Raw genomic sequence first — 14,703 nt, 5'->3', positions numbered from 1 at the left:
CATTTTTATGTGTATGGTGAAGGTGCGTGGGCACACATAAATTCTAGTACGAACACGCATTAGAAAAATTCCCCCTCCCCCTGAAAGAATCCGTGCCTCCACATTTTCCCTTCTTGACTTTGTCGGATGTGACCATTTACATTCTGAAATTCTATGATGACCAAAAACGTCGCCCAATATCCATATGAGCTGCAGCCACCCTCCGCGCCAATCAGCGCTAACTAAACGGTAAACCTGAGTCAAGTTCGCCGAATATAATTTTTTTTAGAGCCTACATATGGCACTGCGCGATAGACTGCAGTATACAGACAAGATAAAACGCTTTAAAACTAGGTCAAGCGCGGACTCACAGCTGAGTTCAATACCAAAGAACACGTCATATAGCCACATAAGAAAGCGAAACCTGAGAATATGTTATGCTAGCCAAACACGCACTTCCCAAAGCGTCCGTTACGGCAAAGCATCCGTTACAGTAGAGAGCAGCCGCAGAATGCCAATTGCTGCGGTGAATCATTCAATGATTTTTTCCCTTGATAATGAGCCTCTAGGCACGTATGTGACCAACATTCTTCGGCCTATTTGATATTCTATAGTCACGCAGGGGCGCATGTGATAGTTTTTACCTTTAACTCCTGCACAAATGCTTCTTCGGACAGTTTAAAATGGTTTGAACAGTTTAAAAGAAACTATTTGAAAATGGTGGCTTAAAATGTTCTGACATTCTCTATTTACATTCTATGTAAGACCTGCTATCAGATTCAGTATCAGTAATTTGGTTATTAATCTATGTCTGACTTCGGTTCAGGGAAAGTTTCTGTCGGCTGCTGTGGATAAAACGAGGAATGAATGAACGTATGTTCATTCATTCCTCGTTGAATGAACATATGTTCAAAACGAGGAATGAAGGAACATAGCAGGCACTCTACTTCTGAGTTAGCAGCAATATCGACGGAAGTACTCTTAAATTTATTGCTGGCTTAAAATATGTAAATCTAAAAGACCCTATGACAAGCGAATTTTTATATTATATAGACTACTTCCTCAACGCAAAAAGGTAATAAATATCTATTGATTTTCTGCCCAGTTGAAGCGTGCCAGTGCAAAAACGAATTTCGCCGCGATTGTTTTATTAATGTGCGCTAATACCAAGTTCTGGAGAAAACGAGACATACCTGGCATCTTCTAATCAAAACATTCAGGACGTCACACCAGTAACCCTTTCCAGTATAGTAATCACTAGAGGCCGGATTTTTAGGCGCTAAAAAGTGTGTTATAGGCACCAAAGACAGGCAAGTAAAACAGTTTTAGGCCCTCAAAATCAATATAATAGGCGCATTATATTTGTAAAATAATTGAAATATCCCAAAACAACGACGTTGGGACTTGTATTTACGGCAAGAAGCAAAAAAAATGATATTGTTTAAGACTTAGAAAGGTATCAATGAATGAACATTGGCATACATTTCCCGCGTGATTCGCAGTATGTGGTCTTTAGTTTTATTGTCTAGCATTGTGCGTGAAGTGTCCACCATTCAGCTAACACTCTCCTGGGTCTCCTTTTTGTTGTGGCTGGGAAGAGTAGCGCAGGAGCAAATAACCAGACTACTGATACCCCAGTAGAGAGAGATGCTAGATCTTATCGCGTAGGACCAATTTATCCCCTATCGGTGAACGCCTTGAAGGACCCCACACTAGGTTTGGGCATTTAGAGCTGACAAGCGTAATGGTGCACTAAGCACTCCGTATTGTTCCTGATAATATTTGCAAAATTACATGTCGTGGAAAAATGCTCAATTTCTAATGAATGCCTTGCCCTTCTCGCGGGCGTGCGCCCCAATATCTGAGGAGCGACGTACAGCAAGGAACACCGCTCCTTTACGTGGAAATTTGTGGGCTGACGTCGCATACCATACGCTCTTCATCAGAACTTCGTTAACTACTAGCTATATCTAGAAAAACAGACGAAAAATGCCCTGTCTCCTGGTTATATCCTGCATTTTAAATGGTATACTTTATTAAGAGCGTTGCACATGACATTACTCAACTTGGCTTGTGCAATTTGTGTGTTCTGTTGCGTAGCATGAATGAGGAGTACTTTAGTTTGGGCTGGCTGCTTCGTGTCAATTTGAAAGGGAAACGCAAAGACAAAGGGAAAAGAAAGAAGGCAGTGCTCATTGTCTCTATGTTTTTCTTTTCCCTGGGTCTTTGCACTGCTCTTTCAAAATCAGTATCATGAATGAAAGCTGAGAAAATTAATAAATCACGCAAACGGAATCTCAGATCGTTATTATTTTTATTTTTGTTTTGAATAGCCTCGATTGACTAATCGGCCCCCGTTCCGCGTCTGCCTTAGTGGACCAGACGCTATAGGGTGCTCCGCTGCTGACCCGAATGCCGTGGATTCAATTGTGGCCTCGGTGGTCACTTCTAAATTGAGGTGAAAAAGTAGATCATGCCCGTGTACTGCGCGATGTCAGTGCACCTTAAAGAACACCAGGTGTTCAAAATTTGTGGAGACCTCCACTACGGCATCTCTCATGTTTATATAGTGGCTTTTCTCCGCAAAACCACACAAACTACCACTACTACTACTGATATACTACTACTACTACTACTACTACTACTACTACTACTACTACTACTACTACTACTACTACTACTACTACTACTACTACTACAATTGCGCTCGTCTTCTCGTCGTTCCTGCATCGTCCCTGCGCCAACCCTGACAACGCTTAGCTTGTGTTTGGTGCGCCGTCTCTGACCGCATTTTCAGCGGAGTGACATGGTGTATCGCGGTCACAATACATGATCCTTGCCAGCCTCTCCTAAAGTACACGCACTGACTGATACTCGCACAGAAACTGGTAATAAACAACAGAGAACACCGAAACGGCACAACATCGATGACGTACGTGCGCAAGTAGGCTGGGACACGTCATGCACGCGTGACCTTGCTTACGCATGTTTTTGTTGGTGTGTATGCGTCATGCGATTCTTAATCCTCGATACCGAAGAGAACAAATAATTCAAGGGTCAGGCTCGCGATGGCTGCATGGGAGGAGAGGAGAGGCTTGCTTCTTCGCATCATGCTTTAGTGGCTCGTAGCGAACCAATTTGAAAAATCACCGCGATAAAACGCTTTTCATTGGACACGCAAGAACTTCTAGTGTATAACTAGAACTTATTATGTAACCCAGAGAAGGACGATTAAAAAGTAAATTACAAAACATCACGTTCTTTACTTAAATGTGCTGCAGCAGATGGGTTACAATGTCAAAGAAAACACGCCTTCATTGACACAACACACTTTGTTCTCTTTATAAGCGATTTCGCTCTGTCATGATACTAACGAAAAATGAATATTAGAAAAATTATAACTGATACGACATTCTAAATTCATAATTACAATTGCGTGAAGAAGACTGTTTAGGTACAATCATTTTTTAATGTGAGTTTTAGCATAAAAAGCTTGGCATAGGAGCTTTAACCGCAGTTTAATTCGACGCGATGATAGTAATTTCCATTCCAGGGGATCTGGAGCCGGCACGCTGGCGGACATGCAGCTGATTTCCCTGTTGTTCACGCAGGTTTTCGCAAGTTTTGGATTTGCCTTCTGGCTCGCTGCGATTGTCGGCAGCGCAGATCTACACTCTGGCCAAAACCAAGCTTCAGCGGTGCTGTCATCTTCGGCGAGTATCGCATCCCACGCCTTGTCGGACCACGCCACGAATTCCGAGCCCGCTATCTTCGATGACGAGCTCGGCGCGTGGCGGAGCTTTAGTGATTGCCATCGACCAATCACCTACGGACATTGGCGCCCATGTGACCAAAATGAACCCTATATAGACGAGCAATGCTTCTGCCTCGTGGGATTTGGAGCCGGCACGCTGGCGGACATGCAGCTGATTTCCCTGTTGTTCACGCAGGTTGGTTTGCATTATCCCATTCGGGCTTCTCGGCTATTGTGTGCGTTGCCGGCTCCTCCCACTTCGGCATTTGCTGATGCTCATTGTCGTAAAAGAGCGCGAGCGCCTCGAAGAACGTCTTTTCTGTTTGCTAAAAGGGTGTCTTATTTGTTCCTACTGTTGTTGCTTTCCGGCGATGTGGAACTTAACCCGGGCCCTGTTGAAATGGATATCTTACAAAGCCTGCAAAAAGGGCAGACTGAAATCCTAAATGAGCTAGATTCTATTGAATCCCGGATCGCGAAGCATGAGGGAATGATAGCGGACATAAAGGACAGCCTTGGAGCAACTAAGAAGCAAGTCGAAGACTTAGGCAAAATAGTTACAGAGCATAAGGATGACATTTCAATTCTGCAGAAAGAGTTGATGAATTTGCAGGCTAAGAACGTTGACCTGGAAAACAGAAGTCGTAGACAAAACCTTTTGTTTTATGGAGTAGATGACAATAAAAAAGAAACATGGGACGAATCCCAGGAACTGATAAAAAAAAACCGTTGGCGACAAGCTTGGAATCGAAGTGGCATTGTTAGAAAGGGCCCATCGCATTGGTGTATACCGAGAACAAAAAAAAGCGACCTATCATCGCAAATTTCGCTTCGTACAAAGAAAGGCAAGAAATTTTGTCCAACGCAAAAAAATTGAAGGGGTCAGGTTTCAGCATTGATCAGGATTTTGCTCCAGCTACTCGGGAAGTGCGAAAGCGGTTATGGGAATACGGTAAAGCCCACAAAAGTGAAAGCACAAAAGTAAGACTGAACTTTGAGAGGCTTTCCCTTGATGAAAAAACGTACGTATGGGATGACGAGAAGAAGGAAGTCGTTCCATTGCGGAAAAAATGACGCGCACCTGGAAAAAAACACGCCCGACACAGCTTCGTCGCTGTTTTAATAAATTGTAGAAGCATAACGATAAAGACGGACGAATTGGCGGGGCTTATCGAGTCTTTTAAAGCTGACGTAGTTATCGGAACGGAATCGTGGATGCACCGTGATATCAGTGACTGTGAAGTATTTCCAAGTGACTTTGTCGCGTACCGCAAAGATAGACCAAGCCATGGGGGCGGTGTATTCTTACTTGTGCGAAGTTCTTTGAAATCTGCTGCCCTCGACATTCAGTGTGATATTGAATCTGTTTGGTGCACGATTACCCTAGATGATAATTCTTCATTCGCTGTAGGTGCATTTTATCGACCCCCAAACTCGGACTACAAAACACTTCAGTCGTTAAATGAGATTATCTCGGAAGTTTCAAACCGAACATTCCTTCTTGCTGGTGATTTTAATTTGCCAGACTTAGAATGGCATGATGGAATATGCGTACGAGGCACTGGGTGCCGCGCAAACATAGAAATGAAAAATATAATAGACAACTACGGCCTTACCCAGTTTGTTACTTGCCCAACTAGAAATAATAACCTTCTTGACCTTGTGTTCTCAAATTCACTCAGTTTGGTGAATAATGTCAATGTTATTCCAGGAATCAGCGACCACATGGCTGTTGTTGCAGAAATCAAAAAAGAATGTAAAAACACCTCAAATAGTGCGGCAAGAATGGTTTTTCTGTTCGGTAGGGGAGACTACACTAGAATAGCCGAAAAGCTAGAAGATTATTTGCCCGTTTTTGAATGCCTAGCTGAACACTACAGTATGAATGATTTGTGGCTTAGCTTTAAGGACAAGTTGTTAGCACTCGTAGATAAGTATATACCTGCGAAACAAGCCGGAAAGCTTCGTAAACGCAAGAAGCCATGGATGACGTCCGGTATTTTGAGATTAATCCGGAAAAGGCGACGGGTTTTTGGTAAATTAAAGAAATCTGGAAGCAGTGACCCCGTGAAAGAATTACAAGCATTAACGGAGCAGTATAAATCATGTGTGGAAAGCGCAAAAACGAAATATTTCGAAGGGCTCAGCAATAAAATGAAAACTAATTCAAAGTGTTTCTGGAATTATATCAAAGAGTGTGGGTCTGATCATGTTGGAGTGGCTGAACTAAACTTTAATAATATGGTTGTGGTTGATGAGGAAGCAAAAGCTACCTGTTTAAACAAATATTTCCAGTCTGTGTTCTTGCCCAAGCTTGACGTTCCTTCAAAACCTCACCCAACCACGATTCCGCCGATGCCACCGGTAGAACTGAGTGTCCGTTGCATATGTTCTCTTCTAGAAAATCAAGATGAATCCAAAGCAGTTGGTCCTGATGGCATCTCTCCTCGTATTCTAAAGCGATGTACACTGCCAATTTCCCTTTACCTTTATATAATTTATTCAAAATCTCTTTCAACGGGAACTCTACCCGAAGATTGGAAAATTTCTCATGTTGTTCCGGTTCATAAGGGTGGCTCAAAAAAAGATGTAACAAATTACCGACCCATTTCATTGACGTCAGTGGCATGCAGAATTTTCGAGCACATTTTATCCAAGCACAAATTGACCCATCTTACTGCTAATAATGTATTAATAAATGAGCAGCAAGGTTTCCGTAAAGGTTTTTCTTGTACGATGCAACTTGTAGAGTTCTTTCACGAGCTGGCTTCCAACGTTGATGAAGGTGGGCAAACAGATTGTGTGTTTTTAGATTTTCGAAAGGCCTTTGACACCGTGTCACACTCCCTTCTCCTGGCTAAATTACAGACTCTAAATTTCGACCCAAATGTGTTCACCTGGATAACCAATTACTTGCCTAACAGGCGTCAATGCGTTCTTTAAAATGGGAAGTGTTCATCCTACGTTAACGTTACATCAGGCGTGCCCCAAGGCTCTGTCCTTGGGCCTCTCTTATTTCTTATTTTTGTAAATGATATTTCTGTGGGTATTTCGTCGCGCATGCGTTTGTTTTCCGACGATTGTGTGTTATATCGACAGGTTCAGAACGAAGGTGACTGTGCTTATTTGCAGAACGATTTGGATTGTATTGTACCGTGGTGCCAGAAGTGGCAAATGACGCTAAACCCCAAAAAGGGCGTTCATATGCGTGTTTCCAAAAAAAGAAACCAATAGTAACGGCGTACACCATAGATACGCATACTGTTATTACCGAACCAACATGCAAATATCTTGGCGTTGTTTTGTCGCGTGACTGCTCATGGAATGCCAATGTTGAGCACGTTGCTGGCAAAGCGGCAAGGGCTCTAAACTTCATTCAGAGGAACCTAAGATTGGCACCCCGAACATTAAAAAATACAGCCTATCTCACATGTATTAGACCGATCTTGGAATACGCATGTCCTGTGTGGGACCCGATGCAGGCGAACTTGATTGATAAGCTTGAAAAAATACAAAACAGAGCTGCGCGGTTTGTTTGAGGGCGGTACGAGCGGAGAGACAGCTGCAGTGCTATGAAAGCTGAATTGGGTTGGGAATTGCTTTCTTTACGCAGGAAAAAACTGCGTTTGAAGTTTTTCTTTTCTGTTTTTCATGGGCGGACTGGGATTGACCGTCATAACTATTTCAGTGAACCCAGTTACATATCTAGTCGACATGGCCACCGACGCAAAGTGAAAGAGTATCGTGCAAGAACAACCATGTTTTATAATTCCTTTTTTGTGATGACCATTAGAGATTGGAACCGGCTGCAAGACAAGCAAGTGTGCTGTATAAACGAAGAATTGTTTTATTCCATTCTGTAACCCCCTGCAGCATGCTGTAACGCCTTTTTGAGCAAATTGGGGCACTCACCGAATAAAGAATAAAAGAATAAATTCTGCTTCATTTTTCATGTTGTTGCAGCTGTCATTTTTAAGTAATGGCTTAGGACAAACCTTGAAGTCTTGTTCTGTATTTTTTTATGTTTTTCACTTAAAGGCATATGAAAAGGGACCTCGTACGGAACACGCGTATTCAAGCATACGGTAAAAGTATGCTATATACACCGCTGATTGTAAACACGCCAGCACCTGTCTCAGGCTTTGCTGTATAAAGAATAACGATTTGGGGACCTTCGCCACCACTGAATCAACAAAAGCATTCCATGAGCGGCGCTCCATGGTTTTTCATTCATTCTCCAGCTACTGCAACACCAGGTCTTCAGGGGGGTTCTTCAGTACCTTGACAGCATCGGACAGCTGCCTGTAGAAGGTTATCATCGCATCCTCGGCCGTAGATGTCACTTTTACTGTTCGCAGCGCCTTATTAAAGGGGCTTAGTGTTCTGAGGAACGTGGTAGCAAGGGACGGCACACTGCTCTCCCATAGTTGAGTACGAAGTACTCGAAATCGTTAAACACTTTTTCTAAATATATTTTCTTATCCTTATTTAATTCTCTCTCCTCCTTCCCCAGCAGATGCTGAGACGTGCTCCCACTTACAAGGCTGCAGAAATAGCGTCTCTTGCACTCCTCATGCTCCTCCTCCAATAGCACGCGGCATGTCAGCTTTGTCTTTGTTGAACATTACAGTGATCGTAAATATCAATGTTGCCTTTTTTACATGAATAACGGTTGCACCACGCTCGAAAACAAAGTTTGGGCCTGAATAGCACTCATATAAGCAATGGTTTTGAAAATATGCATTTATAGGCACTTATAGGCATATAGGTGCGGACACCCAAAATAGGCATTTTTAGGCACTATAAAAATACCATAAAAGCCCTTCTTAACCTCTAATGCATGCTCACATTTGAATATGACACAATAGAAATGCAAGGAACAAAATAGGCATTTGCCTATAATTCAGTCTCTAGTAATCACTTATGGTATATTTTGATTTTGGAGGCTCCTTCTTACCGCAACGCACCTGTGAATTGATTGTGTCATAGGATGTGATTTAACCATAATAATTTTTCTTTTATCGAACCACACCTTCGTAATTAATGTTGGTAATTAGCGACCTTGAGGAAATGACGCAGACGGCAATCATTGTCATAATAAAATTACCCCACATTGTACTGCGCGCAAGAAGCTAACCAGGGAAGTAGCTAATAGATCAATGAAGGGTGGCTTTTCGCCTGCGTATTTGTACACATGTATATGCCAGGTGTTCAACACCGGCTCTCCTAAAAAGGAGGTACGTGACAACCAGCTCTGCAAAAGGTTATCTATTCTGGAGAACAAGCTGATGCAACAATTGACGCTTCAGCTAACGAATAAACTAATATTGAATAATTCATCCAGACCCAGGAATACTACAATGCATCAATGCATTGGTAAGGTAAAATATAAGAATCTTGAGGTATAGTGAGGGAGCGGATATGCAATATGAAAGCGCCAACATTCGCTACTATGCACCCAAAAAATTTTTCCCCTCATTTCTTGTTTTTGTTAGGGACGGCTTCCTGCCCTCTTATAGTAAAGTACCAAGATTTTTAAATTGTTAAATACTTTTTTTTTTGTAAATACACAGCTATTCATCTCATACGTATGGCCACGATATAAACCAGGTGGGTGATTACACGAGAGATCGGCATGGGTAGAAAAGTTGATATTTTAGATTTGATTGTTTATTTTATATTTTGTGCACATACCAACCAGCATCCCAAAGTGCACCTCGTTTTTGTATTAACTGCCTAGTTTAGGAGAAAAAAATATTGAACTTAATTTGTACAGAGGGATCAATTTTGTCTCTTGTTATATTTGAAAGTTACGATATAAAACACAAAGATTAGCTTGACGAAGATGTTTTTTTATTAATTGTACGCGTAACGAAGAGTGAAGCGGCATTGTTTGAAGCTTGTACGCTGAAGCAAAGTGTGTCTGAAAAATGTCTGAACAGGTGACATGCTTTAAAGAGTTGCTTAATTTGAGATTTTTTCTCCTAAACTAAATAATCTAATGTTTCAAAACTTGAAGACCTCTACAAAATAATGTTTACAATATTGCCCGTCAATACTGTGGCTGTACCTCAAAGACATGATTTTATGAGTGGCCTCAAACTTTCAAATTTTTTGAGACTAATGCTTATTGAAAAATCAATATTTAAGAAACCACATCTTTGATTTTTTCTTAAAACCTCGTAAAACGTTCCTCACAGAATATACAAAAACAATATTCAAAACATATTGCGTTGTTTTATTTTCAGCGACAATATTTCGAGTGGACGTTCCAGTTTTTTGAGCATGCACTTTGGCGATAAACGCATCAGAAATCGGGCTAAAAAAGTTTGCTAGAGCCTCTGAGTCGTTTGAACAAGGCCATACTTACAGAGGAGAAGCGGATTAGCACACCAAGAAATAAATTTCTATACAGGCGCATTTCTGGTGGGCTTCTCTTAGCCTCAATGCCGGAGGAGCATAGCACAATAACATACTCTAAGGCAATCCGTACATATTTGCAGAAAACGCGATGTATTAAAATGCTCTAACACCAGCATAGGACCACGGAAAGTAACACATGAACACTTGAAATGAACCCCTCCCCTGTCCCCTCTTAGGCTGAGGAATGCGCTGAACAAAAGCCACGATGTGCTCGAAACGCTGCATTTTTTATATAACTTACAGCAGTGCTTGACAATAACAAAACACGACCACAATTCGTATCGTTGGGTTAGGTTGACCAAACGCACCGAAAACATAGGCATGCAACACGTCGCAAAAATATGCACTGACACAATCCTAAAGTAATGAATAGTCTCTAGGTAATCTTCATTTGCATAGAGCATTTTGACATTCCTCAGCCATATGGTCTTCTTCAACATTATTTAAGATGCCGGCTTAATCACTCAAGCATTCCGCTCTTATATGGGAGACTGAGGTGTCGTGCTTTGCTACTCTTTACTAATTTATGTTCCGTTAAAATTACAGATCTCTAGCCGTTTCCTATAGTTGAAGCCCTATGATATTATATATTGCCTACAAGAGGTGGCGCGCATGAAATCGTTAAGCAGGCGACCGGGGAAGGAAACGCTAAGCCCTGTTCAAGTAGGGTGGGTTCAGGTTAAGCAGGCAGCAGCAGCGTTACTAAATCTCAATATTCGTTATGCTTCGGTGGTTCCTCTCACGATCCTATGACCTTTTAAGTGTTCTGAACCAAAACATTAAAAACAGATGACTGTAATAGCTGCCTTGTGTAACCGAGGTGAGCAGCTGAGGTGCCAAAAACTCGGGGAACTCAAGCCTCGGCTTAAAACGGCAAATTGAGGTATTTCAAAAGGGCGTGCTTAAAACGGTCACTCCCGTTTACCAAATCTGCTTTTGCTCTGTAAATATTGTTCTGTTCAATTTACTCAGAAGCTCAATACCACTATTTTAGCCTAATTTTCTCACGCGTTTATCACATAAGTGCATGCTCAAAAAGCTGAACCTTCCACCCGCAATATTGTCGCTGCAAATAAAATAAGGCAATATGTTCTTGAATATTCTTTTTCTGTCATCTGTGAGGAACGTTTTGATGGAATTTTCAAATATTTATTTCGCAATAGGCTTTACTGTGAACAAATTTGAAAGTTTGAGGCCAATTATAAAACTATGTGTTTGAGGTACAGCCACAGCAGACAATATTGTAAACATTATGTTGTATTAGGTAACCAACTTATGAAACATTAACTAATTTAGCTTAGGAGGAAAAAATCTTAAATCAAGCAACTTTTAAAAAAATGTCACCTGTTTAAACATTTTTTCAGAAACACTTTGCTTCAGCATACAAACTTCGAAACAATGCTTCTTCACTCTTCGTTACGTGTACGCTTACTAGAAAAAAATCATCGTCATTAAGCTATTCTTTGTGTTTTTATATCATCCTCAACTTTCGAAAACGACAAGATATCAAATTGGTCCCTCTTTACAAAATATTTAATTCAATATTTTTTTTCATCCTAAACTACGCAGTTAATAAAAAATGAAGTTAACTTTCGGGCTACTGGGTGGTGTGTGCACAAAATATAAAATAAACAATCAAATCTAAAATGTGACCCATGTCGATCTCTCGTGGAATCACTCAGGTAGGACTTCTATGGAATGAAAGAAATCGTAAAGGGACTGATTTCTGAAGTAGCAATCGCAATTAGATGTGAAGGTAAACGTGGTAAATGAAGAAGCTCTCTCAAACCATCACATAATCAAAAGATAATGTCACGGAAAAAGAAGGCGACAATGGATAATATAAAATTTGCTCAGATATCGAAAACGGTGATAAACAAGAATAAACTCAGTGTGTAAATAAAGAATGATAGCGTGAGATAGACACACGCAGGCGAGGGTCAAGAAGCTAAAAGAAAACAACTGTGCAGGGACAAGAACCGCCTCACAGTCACAGCGAAAGCAGAAAAAGCGGCTTGTCAGAGCCTGTGTTAAAACCCTTTGGGTAATTGCTATAAGCACACTTGTAGGGTGCCCGCGACACCATAAAAAATCATAATTTTTGTGTATTGAACAGGCACTCACATACGCCATCCTTCGTCAGTCATCGAAGAAGCATGCTACCCGCTACGTACTTGCAAGGAACTTTGCGTAATTTTTTTACCTTGTGGCTGACGAAGATGAACAATTATGGCTGAAGCTTTTACAATGGGTTGGAGCATTGGACGACCGACTCGTTGCGCGATTCACATTGTGTGACGCCTGGTTCTTGCTTTGCTGTTCTAAAACGCTTCATTACTCACACTCCTTTCACGACACCAGAAAGCCAGTTTGCAACGGAGTCTCAAGCACCCGCGTGGCTCTGTGGTAGAATACAGGGTTGGCACGCAGGAGTTCCGGCTTTGAATCCCACTGTGCCCTTCATGTTCTTCACTTACGTTTTTTTTTTTTTTGTGGTTGCAGACGCCGGCGCTGGCGGCGCGCAACTACACGGCGCACGCTACCCTTCTGATATCATAACAGCTTTCTCTGTAATGCAAAAAAAAGGAAATACATAGAATGCCAGGAAGAGAAAACAGCTAGGCAGACTTTTGTTGTTCCAATTTTGTCAGGCAAAGCTTACTCATTTCTCTACTGGTTAAACAACAAAAAATATGTGGAGCATTTAAGACGTCAGGTATAACAGCTAGCTAATTATTGTCAGTGGCTGGTAATGCAACATGTTGAATAAGCAAAGAGGGGGGGGGGGGGGTTGGGTAAGGCGTCTCAGTGTTACTATCTTCATCGTCGTTGTCGTCATCATCAGCAGCAGCAATATTCTGACAAAAGCTTCTCACATGTTTTGTCAACAAACCCGTGGTTTGCAGAAGCCACGTTTTGGCCGCCGACTTATTTCATCTGCCCCCTTGTAACTCCCCTTCGCGCACTTGCTTGCCTTTGGAATTCAGTGTGTTACCCTGAATGACCAGTGGGTCTCTTGCCTACGCACTACACGCCCTGTCTGAGTGCATTTCCTTTCGAATAAGATGTCACCAACTTCTGTTTGTTCCCTGACTTCTTCTTGTCCTTTAAAGGGACGCAATAGAGCAATAATATTTTTCACGTATTAGTGAAGTACAATTTGACCATCCAGAGAACACCCCTCTTACACCGACACGACACTTGGTAAGCGAGGAAATGCAGGTGGAGACGCCACATTGAGATTCCAGCATCAAACCCCATGGCGCCACAAACTTTGAAGGAATCTGAATCCTACGCAGATTCTGCCCAATCAAAAATGATGCACATTGTCACATGCGCGTGCCATAGGCCTAACATACGAAGTTTCAGTAGCTTTCATCGCTCTAATGTCCCAAAAATACATGTAACATTTTGGCTTCACGCGCAGACCATTAGGCGCCAAATTTAAAAATGAAATTTCAACCTTATTTTTTTCCCAGTAATAATCATCTTATGACGTTGAAACATATGACGTTAGCAGTTTGTCAATTTAGGCTGACTCATTGTTTCTATTTAGTGTGCCTTTAACGTAGTTGCGCCTATGCTCCGCGGTATCGTTCCCAATAGGTCTATCAACTCTATAGCTTCTGTTTAGTAGCTAGCCGGGCACAAAGGAGATCCCAAGCGTTGAACATCTAATATTTCCAAAATCAGCATGGTTCACCTAAATATCTAAGAAGTATGGCGGGGGCAAAAAAAGGTGGAAGAGAGCGCCATGCATAAGTTAACATGGAAACCCTTGGAAATGTAGAAAAAAAAAAACAAGAGAGCACCCAACGTGGGGCTCGCACCCACGACCCTGAGATTAAGAGTCTCATGCTATACCGACTGAGCTAGCCGGGCTTTTTTTTACTGCCTGTTTTGACAACACATCAATAAAACACATACACATATAAGCACATAGTAGTCACACTAAAATGACACCAGGCCAGCTTAAAATTGTTCGAAATTTACACGATCACCAAGAATAGCCGGCCAATTTGGAAGCTTGGCTTGTGCCCTATATATTTCTCTAACATATGCAATACTGGCAATAAAATTTTCCCGTACTGTGACAACATTGACATCGAGGTGGCGCACTGCCTGTCTTGTTTATCCACAAGCTGTGAAGGCTCAAGAGCATGAACATGTCGTAGGGTTTTCCATGCCAAGTATCATTAGGTAGAAACCATACACCTATGGCCGTAATTGGCAGATCTTTTTGAAGAGTTCGTTGTAAGATGTCCCACTGGAATACAGCATCTCTACAATAATTGAAAGTATGATTGTCTCCGGTTTTTACACAACAAGCAGTCAAGAGTCCACGGTACATCAATGCCCTTTTACTCTAACCATGTTTTTACTTGTAGGGTGTTAGTGTGAAGTTTAAATAGAAAGGAGTTAACGGTAGATGAAACGGGCATCCTTATAACACGCTTCAACACATCATTTCCTGGACCTCCTATGTTTAGAACTCTGTATGCTGGTACTAGTAGAATTACATCAACTAAGTCTTTATACAATTTTTT

The 14,703-nt window shown here is 41.6% G+C and overlaps 1 non-coding gene across 1 annotated transcript; it reads right to left on the bottom strand.

The window, feature by feature from the left end:
* Nucleotides 1-13,965: 13,965 nt before the first annotated feature.
* On the bottom strand, nt 13,966-14,038 carry TRNAK-CUU (transfer RNA lysine (anticodon CUU)). Its single transcript has one exon. It is a non-coding gene; the product is annotated as a tRNA-Lys (tRNA).
* Nucleotides 14,039-14,703: the final 665 nt, after the last annotated feature.

Source organism: Rhipicephalus microplus, chromosome 2 (genome assembly GCF_043290135.1).
Source record: "Rhipicephalus microplus isolate Deutch F79 chromosome 2, USDA_Rmic, whole genome shotgun sequence".
Lineage (NCBI taxonomy): Eukaryota > Metazoa > Arthropoda > Arachnida > Ixodida > Ixodidae > Rhipicephalus > Rhipicephalus microplus.
Note: the sequence above shows the minus strand (reverse complement) of the source record. Positions and strands in the feature narration are given on the sequence as shown.